The following is a 13,168-nucleotide window of genomic DNA, read 5'->3' as shown; positions in this document are numbered from 1 at the left end:
GTGGGATGAAATCAGAGATCCCGGAGAAAACCCACGCAGGCCACGGGCAGAACGTGCAAACTCTGTACAGAAACTCACACGTAGTCAGGATCGAACCCTAATTCTGTACACTACTCACCGATATATCAACGTGGCCGATAGAGATCATCAAAGGAGCGCACCGCGGCAGCAGCAGTGGGAGCGCAGGTCCGTGGGAAAGTAAAAAAAAACACCGAGGGAAGCGAGGGGGGATTCGGAACAGGCTGAGAACCCAAGCCTTACGTCCACCTCTGCCCAGCATACTTCTGGCCAACGTCCAGTCCCTGGAGAACAAGCTGGATGACCTGAGGGCAAGGACCATGTAACATCCTTTGTCTGACTGAGACATGGCTGACCCCGCTGGTGCCTGACCAGGTGATTTGCCCATCCGAGTCCTTCACTGTTTTCCGGGCGGACAGAACGGAAGAATCCGGGAAATCCAGGGGCGGAGGAGTCTGCTTCTTGACCAATAATAACTGGTGCAATCCTGGAAATATTAAGACGCTTTCTCGTTCCTGCTCGCTGGACCTGGAACATCTGACTATCTCATGCCGACCATTCTACCTACACCGGGAGTTCAGCTCGGTGATCATCACAGCCGTCTATATCCCACCGCATGCGGACACCGACGTGGCACTGTCGACCCTACACGATGTGTTGTGTCGACACCAAAACAAGAACCCTGATGCGGCTGTGCTGGTGGCTGGAGATTTCAATAGGGGAAATCTCAAAAAGGTCATGCCCAACTTCTACCAACACATCACGTGTGTCACCAGGGGGGAAAGAACTTTGGACCACTGCTACACGCCGTTCAGGAAAGGCTACAAGGCCGTTTCTCTCCCCCCTTTTGGAAAATCTTACCATGCTGCCATTTTCCTGCTGCTGGAGTATAAACAACGGATAGTACAGGAAGCGACAGTGACGAAGGACGTAAAGCGGTGGTCTGACCATTCAGAGGCCATGCTGCAGGATGCACTGGGCGATGTCGACTGGAATATGTTTCAAGCAAGTTCCAGAGACGTCAGTGAGTTTGCGGAAGCGGTTACGGACTTCATTGCCACAATAGCCGATACCATCATCCCCACGGTAAGGGTCAGTATCTTCCCTAACCAAAAACCCTGGGTGGACAGGTCTATTCGCGTGGCCTTGAATGCTCACACCGCTGCTTACAACTCTGGCCTGGCATCCGGCAACATGGACGGCTACAAGGGAGAGTCCTACCGACTGCGAAAGGCAGTGAAGGATGCAAAAAGGAGGTACCGGGACAAGATGGAGTCACAGATGGAGCAGCAGGACACCAGGCGCCTTTGGCAGGGGCTACGGACAATAACTAGCTACAGGTCCAACACCCCCTCAACCGGCAGTGCCAGCTCTTCCTTAGCTGATGACCTGAACTCTTTTTATGCACAGTTTGAGACGGGTAACACCACCAGCTCGCCGTCTAAAAACAGCACCAAAGGGGCGCTGGTTAGCGAGGCTGGAGGGGGATCCACCGCCGGGGATGTGCACACATTCTCGGTGTCCGAGCATGAGGTGACGTGGGCTCTGACGCGTGTGAACACGAGGAAAGCTGGAGGCCCAGATGGTATATCTGGGCGAGTGCTAAAGTCTTGCGCTACTCAGCTTGCTCCAGTGCTCACCACAATATTCAACCTCTCCTTGGCCAAGTCCGTGGTCCCTGCATGCTTCAAAAGATCCATCATTGTACCGGCGCCAAAGAATGCCTCTTCAGCGTGTTTAAATGACTACCAACCGGTGGCCCTCACCTCTGTTGTCATGAAATGCTTTGAGAGGCTAGTCAAGAAGCACATCTGCGCCCTCCTTCCTCGCAACATGGACCCACTACAGTTCGCATACCGTCCGAACAGGTCCACGGATGATGCGGTCTCCCAGGTTCTACACACCGCTCTCTCTCATCTGGACAACCAGGGGGGCTATGTGAGGATGCTGTTCATTGACTTTAGTTCAGCATTCAACACAATAGTCCCCAGCAGACTGGTTGAGAAGCTGCTGGAACTGGGGCTTAGCACCCCTCTGTGTGCCTGGGTCCTGGACTTTCTCACTGCCAGGCCCCAAGTGGTCAGGATGGGGGAACACACATCTAGCTCCCTCACCCTGAACATAGGATCCCCCCAGGGCTGCGTCCTTAGCCCCCTACTGTACACACATGACTGTGGGGCCAGGTTCAGCTCAAACTCCATCATCAAGTTTGCTGATGACACTGTGGTGGTCGGCCGGATCTCCAACAACGATGAGAAGGCCTACCGGGAGGAGGTGGCTGATCTGGCACTCTGGTGTCAGGACAATAGCCTCCTCTTGAATGTCACTAAAACGAAGGAGCTGATTGTGGACTTCAGAAGGGCTAAACATCCAAGGACGTACACGCCACTGGAGATAAATGGGTCTACTGTGGATAGGGTGAGCAGTTTTAAATACTTGGGAGTCCGCATCACAGAGGATCTGACATGGGCAACGCACATTGCCGCACTGGTGGGTAAGGCAAAGCAGCGCCTTTACCACCTTAGACAACTGAGGAAATTCAGAGTGTCTCTGAGGATCCTTCATTGCTTCTACTCTGGGGCTGTAGAGAGCATCCTGTCCGGCAACATTACAGTCTGGTTTGGGAACAGCTCTGCCCAGGACAGGATGGCCCTGCAGAGAGTAGTGCGTTCGGCAGAACGCACCATGGGAACTACACTCATCCCCCTGCAGGACCTATACATCAGGAGGTGCAGATCCAGAGCAAGCAAGATCATGAGGGACCCCTCCCACCCCAGTAACGGACTGTTCCAGCTGCTACGATCAGGCAAACGCCTCCGCTGTCACGCTGTAAAAACGGAGAGGATGAGACGGTTTCTTCCCACAGGCCATCAGGACTGTCAACTTTTATAACCCCAGAGACTAAATTTTTGTCTACACTATAGTAACTTATTAACTTTATTTATATGCTGTAACTGTAATTCTTTTCTGTGCACAATCCGCAGGCATTGCCACTTTCATTTCACTGCACATCGTGTATGTGTATGTGACAAATAAATTTGACTTGACTTGACTTGACCCAAGTCTCTGGCGCTGTAAGGCAGCATCTTTACTGCTGCGCCATCGTGCCACCCCAAAAGATTTAATAGGAACACGAGGGGTAACATTTTCACACCAAGGATGGTGGGTGTATGGAACGAACTGCCAGAGGAGGAAGTTGAGGCAGGTACTATCACAACATTTAAGAAACATTTAGACAGGTATATGGATAGGATAGGTTTAGAGGGATGTGGGCAAGACACAGGCAGGTGGGACTCGTGTGGATGGGACATGTTGGCTGGTGTGTGCAAGTTGGACCAAAGGGCCTGTTTCCACACTGTAAGACTATGAATGTCAATATAAATTATTTCTCAATCCCATAAGAACTAATTTTTAGCAACTTTCCAATTATAACAGATGTACTGAAATCCGCTGTGAACACTTCAAATGTTTATTTATAATGTGCTGTCGCCAGACATGCTATAAAGATAACAACTCCAAAAACCACAACTCATACCCATTAAGTAAGAGGACAGGCACATGGGAGCACCTGCAGGTTCACCTCCAAGTAATGCATCATCCGGACTGGGACATCTGTCACGAGTCCTTCATCATTACAGTTCGCTGACGGATCTGGATCAGATGACGGGTGGAAATGAGTGGATCAGCCACGTGAATCCGGTAGTCAAAGGTACAGGCCAGAAGTTGGCAAATGACCTACCTTCTAACACCGCAAATTTTTCTACCATCTAATACATGAGAAAGAAGCGCGAGGGAATATACTTCATTTAACTTTATAGTATAAGAAAATAACTGCAGATGCTGGTACAAATCGAAGGTATTTATTCACAAAATGCTGGAGTAACTCAGCAGGTCAGGCAGCATCTCGGGAGAGAAGGAATGGGTGACGTTTCGGGTCGAGACCCTTCTTCAGAAGAAGGGTCTCTGTGAATAAATACCTGCATTTAACTTTAGTTTAGTTTAGTTGAGAGATACAGTGTGGAAACAGGTCCTTTGGCCAACCGAGTCCATGCCGACCAGCGATCACCCATACACTAGTTTTATCCTACATAATAGGGGCAATTTAAAGATATCAATTAACTTACAAACCCCTTTGGAGTGCGGGAGGAAACCGGAGCACCTTGAGAAAGCCCATGTAGTCACAAGGAGAACGTGCAAACCCCGTAGAGACAGCACCCGTAATCAGAATCAAACCTGGGTCCCTGGCACTGTATTGCAGCAACTCTAGAGCTGTGCCATTATACCACCCAATAAATGTTAGAAATGAAAATAGAAACATAGAAAGTAGGTGCAGGAGGCGGCCATTCGGCCCTTCGAGCCAGCACCACCATTGTGATCATGGCTGATCGTCCACAATCAATAACCCGTGCCTGCCTTCTCCCCATATCCCTTGATTCCACTAGCCCCTAGAGCTCTACCTAACTCTCTCTTAAATCCATCCAGTGATTTGGCCTCCACTGCCCTCTGTGGCAGAGAATTCCACAAATTCACAACTCTCTGGGTGAAAAAGTTTCTTCTCACCTCAGTTTTAAATGGCCTGTTTCTTCTCACAGTTTTAAAAAGAGAAAGAGGTTAAAAACAGGCGCAGAGCATTGTCCGGAAATAACACAAATGAATGGATTTTGGACTGTGATTCATTATTTTTATCCAGAATATACTTTATATTATTCCAGCTACTTTTGAAATGCATATAAAAAGCATGGATCAGATTAATACTATTGAAGTAGTGAGAAAACACAGCAGCCAGCAGATAGAAATAAGAGACTGACAAATAAATGTGAGCAATATTGTCACAAAGGCAAGACCAATGCTTAATCACAGGAGAATAAATTTGTTTTGTCAGTTCTATTTCAGCCTTGTGCCAAGCAAACGTCAAGTCACTATCCGCCCAATGTAGAAAGGCAAGTTAGTCAAACTGCATCCAGAATCCAATAAACGGACCGTCAGCAAGAGTACAATTAGACTCATTAGGGCAAGAAATAGTTGTTCTGTTATGTAAAAAGTATCCTGAATGGTTGTATGGTAATTCCAACACGAGAGGGTGTACAGAATGGTGGACAAACCAGCCCATCACCGGCACTGCCCTCTCCACCATCAAAAGCATCAAGTAAGAGGCATCTATCATCAAGGATTCCCACCACCCAGGCCACGTCCTCTTCTCACTGCTATCACCGGACAGGAGGCACAAAAGCCTGAAGTTGCACACCACAAGGTTCAGGAACAGGAACAAGTACAGGAACCTACAACGATCAGGTTCTTGAATAGACCAGCACAACCCTAATCCTACCTCAGCAATAAAACACAACCAGCCATCACTTGCACAGCTATTGACTTGTTTTCTAATTGTGTATTTTGCACATATCTTGTTAATTTGCAGTCTTTTTTTCAATGTCTTGTCGTGTTTATGTGTAATTTATATATAATGCATGCATAATGTATGTTTGTGTGTGCTATCTAACTCTATGTGCCTTTGTTGCTGCTGCAAGCAGGACTTTCATTGTGCAAATGACAATAAACTCGACTTATTTCACAGACTATCTATTTCACAGCTGGAAACGCCAGATTCCACAAGTGTCAGAAAACAGTCATAAAAAGGTACTCAAAAACTGTTGCCCAAGCCTAATTATCCCTAATATCCTCCTTTATAACTATATAGCATTGTACATTAAGATAAAGTTTAAGAGTTGATTTGCTATACATTCTGCACAAACTGCAGGGGTTTTCTGTTTATTGAACATTTTGAAGATTCGCAATGTCATGCCATTTGACCAAAATAATCAATGTGTAAAAATTTGTGTTGGTGCTTAATGGCCTGCAGTGACTATCATGGCCAAAAGGCCTGTTTCCATGCTGCATGACTCAATGGCTCTGTACACATGTTACCTTTTTTAAAGTTTTTTTTTTAAAAAAGGACTCCTTCAAATCTAGAATATTTTTCAAATACTCAGTTTTATCTTAAAACATAGCGGTACTCTAATTCTAGATGTTAAGGCAATTATCTGTCAAACACATTCAAACAGGCAGATTTCTTAATACACAGAATATTCACAGAAATACACATTGGATGTGGAGAGGATGTTTCCACTAGTGGGAGAGTCTAAGAGCAGGGGGCACAGCTTCAGATTAAAAAGAATGTGCCTTGAGAATGGATATGAGGAGGAATATCTTTAGTCAGAGATTGGTGAATCTGTGGAATTCATTACCACAAATGGCTGTGGAGGCCAAGTCATTGGGTATTTTTAAAGTGGAGAGTGATTGGTTCTTGATTAGCAAGAGTTTCAGGGATTATGGGGAGAAACCAGGAGAATGGGGTTGAGTGGGAAAGACAGATCAGCCATCGAGTATACTCGATGGGCCAAATGGCCCAATTCTGCTCCTATGACTTATCAACTTATAAATATCTCTGGAAACATAACTGAAACATCAAAATACCAGCATCAATTTCTATTGGAGGGAACAGTTTTTTTTTGTGTGCACAACTCTTAACATATGTGTGCTGAAGTTCAAGTTCAGAATCCTCTACACGGTTATACTTGGCAGGCTCATCTTGCCAATCTCCCAATGTGGTGGTGGTGGCTTCTTAAAACAGAAGTTCTCATCAAAACCTGCCACAAGATTTATTTGGATTACCTTTCAGTGGGGCTGGCAATTCCTGCTGTCTCTATGCATGATGCTAGGCGTGAACATCCAAAGAATCAAAAGAATGGTCAAGGCCCCACCCAAAAAGAGAAGCCTGCATTAAATGAGAGCATTATAGACAATAGGCCCATATCCATCTCAACTTTTCCTATCTATGTAACTGTTCAAATGTCTTTTAAATGTTGTTATAGTACCTGTTGCTATAGGAAAAAGTTTAAATTACTGCAGTACAGTTATGGCAATTGCATCAGCAGGTTACCTGACCCTTCGTGTTTGCTTTTGCATTCACCAAATTCAAGGTCGATCCTCTTTCTCAGTTTCATTTCCCACCCCCGCATCCTCTTTCCCCCTCAATCCTGAGAAATGTATCAATCTCTGTTTTGAATGAACACAATGACTGAACTTCCATAGTTCTTGGGGGGGGGGGGGGGGGGGTGGACTACAGCTGTTCATCACCCTCTGTGTGAGGAAATGAGGAAATGTCTCTTCACCTCAGTCCTAAAGGGCCCCAAACTATGTTCCCTGGTCCTGAATTCCTAACCCAGAGAAAACATTCAATCAATCACTGGATCAATGGTGCTGTATTATCACGCGTGCACTGCACGTTCTTTTTTCATAGACCACACTTGCACGAGTTGTCATATTTTGGCATCATTTACAAAAAATCCAAAGTCTCATCCATGTGCTTGTTGTACTGGAGTGGCTCCTGTTTCTGGTGAGCCCCAGGCTGCTGCAGGGCCTGCTACGTTGCCCTTGGCCCGCAAACCGACGTCTCTCTCCTCACCCGATTGCCTGTGTCCCGGGGTCGAAAAAAGATTTTGATGAGCTCTCTTCTCATTCATCTTAACTCGAGAGAATACAGTCTGCATCCACTCAATTTCTCCTCAATGGCAAATCCACCATCCCTGGCAAATCTCAAATGCATTTCCTCTGTGGCAAATACAACTTGGTGATGTCACCAGACTGTGAAACAAGTGCATTTGACTTTATTACTCCATTATTCCAAGGTTTAGAGGGATATGGGCCAAACGCGGGCAGGTGGGATTGTTGTAGATTTGGCAACTTTGTCGGCATACGCAAGTTAGGCTGAGAATCCTGTTTCCACGCTGTATGACTTATCAAATCCTCTCATGATAAAGGCTAGCCTACCATTTGCCTTCCCATCTGTTTGCTTCACCTGCATGCTGGCCTTCAGTGACACATGCCAAACATACTTAGATCTCTCTGAACAATTACATTAACCCAATCTCTCGACTTTTAACAAATACTCCACTTTACTGTTATGAGCACTCAAATTTTTTCACATAATATTCCATCCATCACATTCCTGCCCACTTACTCTGCTTGTCCATAACCTCTTGAAGCCTCTTTACATCCTCCTCCACATTCACATTTCTGCCTATTTTAGCATTGAAAGCTTACTTGAAAATATAACTTAGACCCCTCAGCTATATAATTGTCAGATTGTGAAAAGCTGGGACTCAATTATCAATCCCTGTGATGACCCAGTAGTCACCGCCTGCCAATTTGAGAACTAACTGTTTATTCCCACTCTGTTTTATGTCAGATAACCATTTCTAAATCTATATCAGTATATTACTTCCAATTCAATGTGTTCCAACCTTGTCAACCAAGGTCCTGTGTGGGACCTTATTGAAAGCCTTCCACATACACCACATCCACTGGTTCTCCCTCAAGGATCTCCAGAAGATTAGTCTTTTGTTTCATAAGTCTATGCTGCTTCTGCTTAATTATAATATTCACTCCAAGGTGTATTTAATCTTCCATTGTAAATTCCAGCATTTTCGTTACCACTGATATTAGTCTAGCAAGTTGGTGGTTCTCCATGCACTCTCTCCCGCCATTTTCAAATGGTGGGATCGGCATCCATTCTCTAGGTACTAGAATTGTTCATGTATATTGCTACGTATCGATACCCAAAAAACAATTTCAGTATCTATTGAAGTTTGCAAGCTAACTATCTCCGTTTATCATCTCCAAAGCATTACTTTCAAACTCTTGGACGTAGATCATCAGGTTCTTTGAATCTCTAGTCCCTAGTCCCATATGTATGAACATTGAATTATCATTGAGTTACCCTTTAAGTAACTACCCCACAAACCACCCCCTTCCCCCTCTCCTTTCTCCCCCAAGGTCCTCCCCCCTTCCCTTCCCTTAACCCTGGCTGACCTTGCACCAGTTTCTCCCTTCCCCCTCCCCTGCCCTGCCCCCTCCATCTGCATTATTTTCACCGGCTACACAATTCGCAACTCTTCTACCCTCAAGTTTCACAAATCACACCTCTTTATCCTTTTTGGCCTCACACCCGTCTTTTCATCTCTGGCCTTTGTCCAGAAATTTGCCTATAAAAAAAAAACCCTCGCCCGTATTCACCTATTACCGGCCATGCTCTGACCAGCCCCTCCTCTATTCCAGTTTTCTTTCATGCTCCCCCGGCAATCAGTCTAAAGAAGGGTCCCAACCCGAAACATCACCTATCCATGTTCTCCAGAGATGCTGCCTGATCTGCTGAGTTACTCCAGCATTTTGTGTCTTTCTTTGGTATAAACCTGCATCTACAGTTCGTTATTACTATGTTTTGGCAGACTAATTTCCTCATGAAGATGTACACAAAACAATTATTTGATTCTCTAACATTTACTTATCCCTCATGACAAATGCTTTTGCTTGTGTCTGTACCCCTATGACCTTTTACAGACAAATTTTATATATTTAGAGTCACACAGCATGAAAACAATCCCTACATCCCACCTACCCATGCCGACCAATATGCCGATCTACACTAGACCCACTTGCCTGCATATGGCAAATATCCTTCAAAACCTTTCCTATCCATGTACCTATCCTAATATTTTTTTAATGTTTTGAAAGTATTGTCTCAACTACCTCCTCTGGCAGCTGGTTCCTGTTACCTACCACTCTATGTGTGAACAATTTACCCATCGGGTTCCTATTAATCTTTTGCCTCTCACCTTAACCCTATGTCCACTGGTTCTTGATTCTCTACTCCTGCGCTCCAAGTAAAGTCCTAGCCTGCTCAACCTCTCCCTTACAGTTTAACATCCTTGTAAATCTTCTCTGCACCCTTTCCAGCTTAACAACATCTTTCTTGTATTAGGGTGACCAAAACTGAGCACAATTCTATTTTGTCTTTATCAATAGCTCAGGGTAGGGGTAAAGAGGTAAATGGTGTGTGATACGTGTAAGGCAGTACTGATTAAATGACAAAGGGGGTGATGGCATTAGGCAACAGCAATTGAAAATGGTGTCAATTAATAAAAGAAGAGCAATAAATGACAACAGAACCATGAATGGCACTTACATTCTATCCAAGTACGAATAATGGTAGTGACATGACGTTATTGAAATAAATGTGGTGTCCACAAGATTGCCATCTGCCTCATCATATGAAGACATGCTCATTTTAAAGCATCAAAGAGTTTCATCGGCGCAGAGTAGGAGACAGAAAACAGATGTGCTGTGGCAGCAAACTAAAGCCCACCTTCGACTATCATTCATCTGCCCTTTTCAAATTGTTCGTCAGCTTTGGTATAGAACAATTTGACAGTGAGATGTTGGCAGCCAGCTGCCCAAGTTTAATTCCTTGAAACCGGTTCTTGTGCACACTAGTAGTCCCAGGTTTTCATGGTACAAAGATGGGTGTTGGTTTCTCAAGCATAAGGAAAGGCACATTTTTGGAAGCAGCCAACAGAAGATAATTTGTGCATTAGCCAATCAAGTGCACACTTGCGCTGTAAAATCAACATAAAACCACAAATTCAATGAGGCATGAAAGTGGCTCCATGAATTCACAGATGTGCAGTTATCCAATGCAGAATAAGGCGAATTGACCCTATTAATTCGAAGCTGTAAGTAACATCAAAATGGCATTGCACCTACCATGCAAAATAAAATAACTTTAAATTTGTGCTCGAGTTTGTCTTAAAAGTGTTTCTCATAAAAATGTCAGTAACCCTTGCATAATTCACATCAACCAACTAGACACCTGACTGATGATCAAATGTGGCATAATTTTATCCAGCTCCCGAAATCGTATTGCGTGCTTTGCTTACCCGAATAGTAGCGTGATAGTTTGCTGGGTCGATGTTAAATGGTACTCAGTGCGTCACTTTACTATGTGACTAATACAATTTACAACAGAAATGAACATCTTTTGTAACAATTTGACAATAAAATACAGTGACAGAAATAGTATTGTAACAAAAATGTAAAAAATGACAGCAAGTCAGATCTATTAATTATTATTTAAATTAATCCTTTATGAACAGGCTTTTCAAATGCAAACAAGGTGAAACAATCAGTAGTTACAGTATCACTTGCTCCCCCAATTTGCAATTACTGCAATCCTTCAAATACAGTAATTAATTGGTTTACTATGTATGAAAGCATGTCATTGCATAAACTGAACAGCTCATATCAGCAGTCTCAATGCCATACATTCTCATTCTCCCAAGAGATTACGACATATCCTGCCCTTTAAGTTAAAAAAAAATCTCTTCACATGTACAATGTAGTTGCTAGAAGCCGACACAGAGGACAAGATGTACATATATCACCACCTCTTCAAACTGAAAATGCAAACCTGTAAACTTCCAGCAAAGGCCCCCTGGTTTCAGCTCTTATGCTGATGAGCAGCAGACTTTAATTGCAAAGGACAATAGTCACCAGCAGAACAAACAGAGCACGTTACAAGAGCTTCAGCTATTGTTGAATTTTTTTTAAGTCATTGTGAACCTCGGAATTATTTCAGATCAGTTGATTTGGCCTTACTGTGTAAACAGAAGTGACAGCTTTTAATTTTTTATAGCTGTCAATGTTGTTTCCTCATGCAGAATGTGAGGAGAAGTCCGAGTCATCATCATACAGTGGAGATGACAAAAAGGGAGTAAGAGCTTCTGAAGGACATCGGCTTTAAGGAGGAAAAATGTGCTAATAACTGGATTTCACGTATTCAAAGGGAAAAAAAACAGATGGGAGAGAGCTATAGCGGAGTGCTTAGCCAGCTATCTTCAGACTCTTGTTACATTTGGATTCAGAGCTTCGGAGAATACTGGTTAGTGAAAATGAAACAGCATGCATGCATACTGTTATTTTGTTAGTAGATTGTTCGTTGCGCTTTTTAAAAATGTGTGGATTGTGTTATCTTATATGACTGATTAGCAAAATGCTACATATTGATACTTTAGCCATTTTAAGATGTATGCATAATCTTTTTGTGTGGTTGGATATTACACAGTCCTGTTTTACTGGTACACAGATTATTTGCAGACTATGCCCTTTAACATATTGTACAGTTTCTATTCCTATGTGTATTCTCTATGTATTCCTATGTGAGCATGTGTATTTTAAATACAGAGTCAAAAGCCTGCAAAAGATTCTTGGTTAAATTAGAATTTGGTCAAAAGGCGCACAATATTCACATTCAGCCACACATCTAAATGTTTCTGTAAAGTAAATCATAACATAAAATAATTTAGACAATAAAATTGATTGCTAGTTCTTCAAATAGCTACGTTCCAATTCAAACAAAAACTGGCATACACGTTCACACAACCAAAATTGGCATTTAATTACTCCACACATTCATATTTGTTCGCCATCTCAATTCTGCATTACATATTTGTTCAATTTCATGGAAGGAAATGCAGAAGCATCAAATAACTAAGGAATGATATGCTCTCATCAAAAAATTGCATGCAAAGAAAAGCACAGAGCTTAGATGCAGAAATGATCAAATTAGAAACATAGGACACGACAATTTTATATTCCAAAATTACTTTAAAGTATCATAATACTTTGTTGAGCTACATTATTTAATATTTGGTGCTGCAGAAGAGAGGTGCTTTGGAATGGTGGGGGAAAGGAGCTGAGAAACATGGTCCAAGAATGGAAATCATACCGTGAGACCGCATGCCTCTCAGTAAATAAAGCACTCCAAATATTCAAGATGCTTTCCTCATACTTTCTACTGGTCTAACAACCAATTCCATTCATGATTTTCTTTTTGTCCCCAATAGTTAGCAAGCTTCTATTTTACTCATTCAGGATTATATAGTTCTACTGGTAGTGTGAAATTAACAGCAAAATAAAACTGACTGACGCTATTGCAAAAGAATACTCAGGCTTTGAGAGGTTCCTCTGATGAGTCGGATTTCATAGGCTCCCTTTTTTAATAATATGTTTCTCTAAATAACACATGGAATTTACTGAATCAAAAGAACTCCAAATTGAGCATTTATAACTTTCACTCAAGAAAAATCTTACACTGAGACTTGGTAATAAAATGTACCAAATAATGTCACGCATATTCTGCCAATAGTTTCAGCGAACCAGGAACATCTCAAGTTCACATCAAAGTGATTTTAGCTAATGCAGTGTTGAAAGTGTAACAAGGGATAATTGGCTAGAGGTCCTCCATTTATGGTGACCC

The 13,168-nt window shown here is 43.1% G+C and overlaps 2 protein-coding genes across 2 annotated transcripts in view; one reads left to right on the top strand and one right to left on the bottom strand.

Moving 5' to 3' along the window:
* The window catches only part of aven (apoptosis, caspase activation inhibitor), a 78,866-nt gene that overhangs the window by 47,917 nt on the left and 17,781 nt on the right, over positions 1–13,168 (bottom strand). The gene's annotated exons all lie outside the window — the stretch shown is intronic.
* Positions 11,334–13,168, top strand: part of LOC144597265 (muscarinic acetylcholine receptor M5-like) — a 29,886-nt gene continuing 28,051 nt past the window's right edge. Inside the window, exon 1 of the mRNA XM_078406373.1 lies at positions 11,334–11,791. The gene's annotated coding sequence lies outside the window, so the exon portion shown is untranslated. The remainder of the gene's footprint in view (positions 11,792–13,168) is intronic.

The sequence above is a fragment of the Rhinoraja longicauda genome, chromosome 10, assembly GCF_053455715.1.
Source record: "Rhinoraja longicauda isolate Sanriku21f chromosome 10, sRhiLon1.1, whole genome shotgun sequence".
In the NCBI taxonomy this organism is placed as follows: Eukaryota; Metazoa; Chordata; class Chondrichthyes; order Rajiformes; family Arhynchobatidae; genus Rhinoraja; species Rhinoraja longicauda.
Note: the sequence above shows the minus strand (reverse complement) of the source record. Positions and strands in the feature narration are given on the sequence as shown.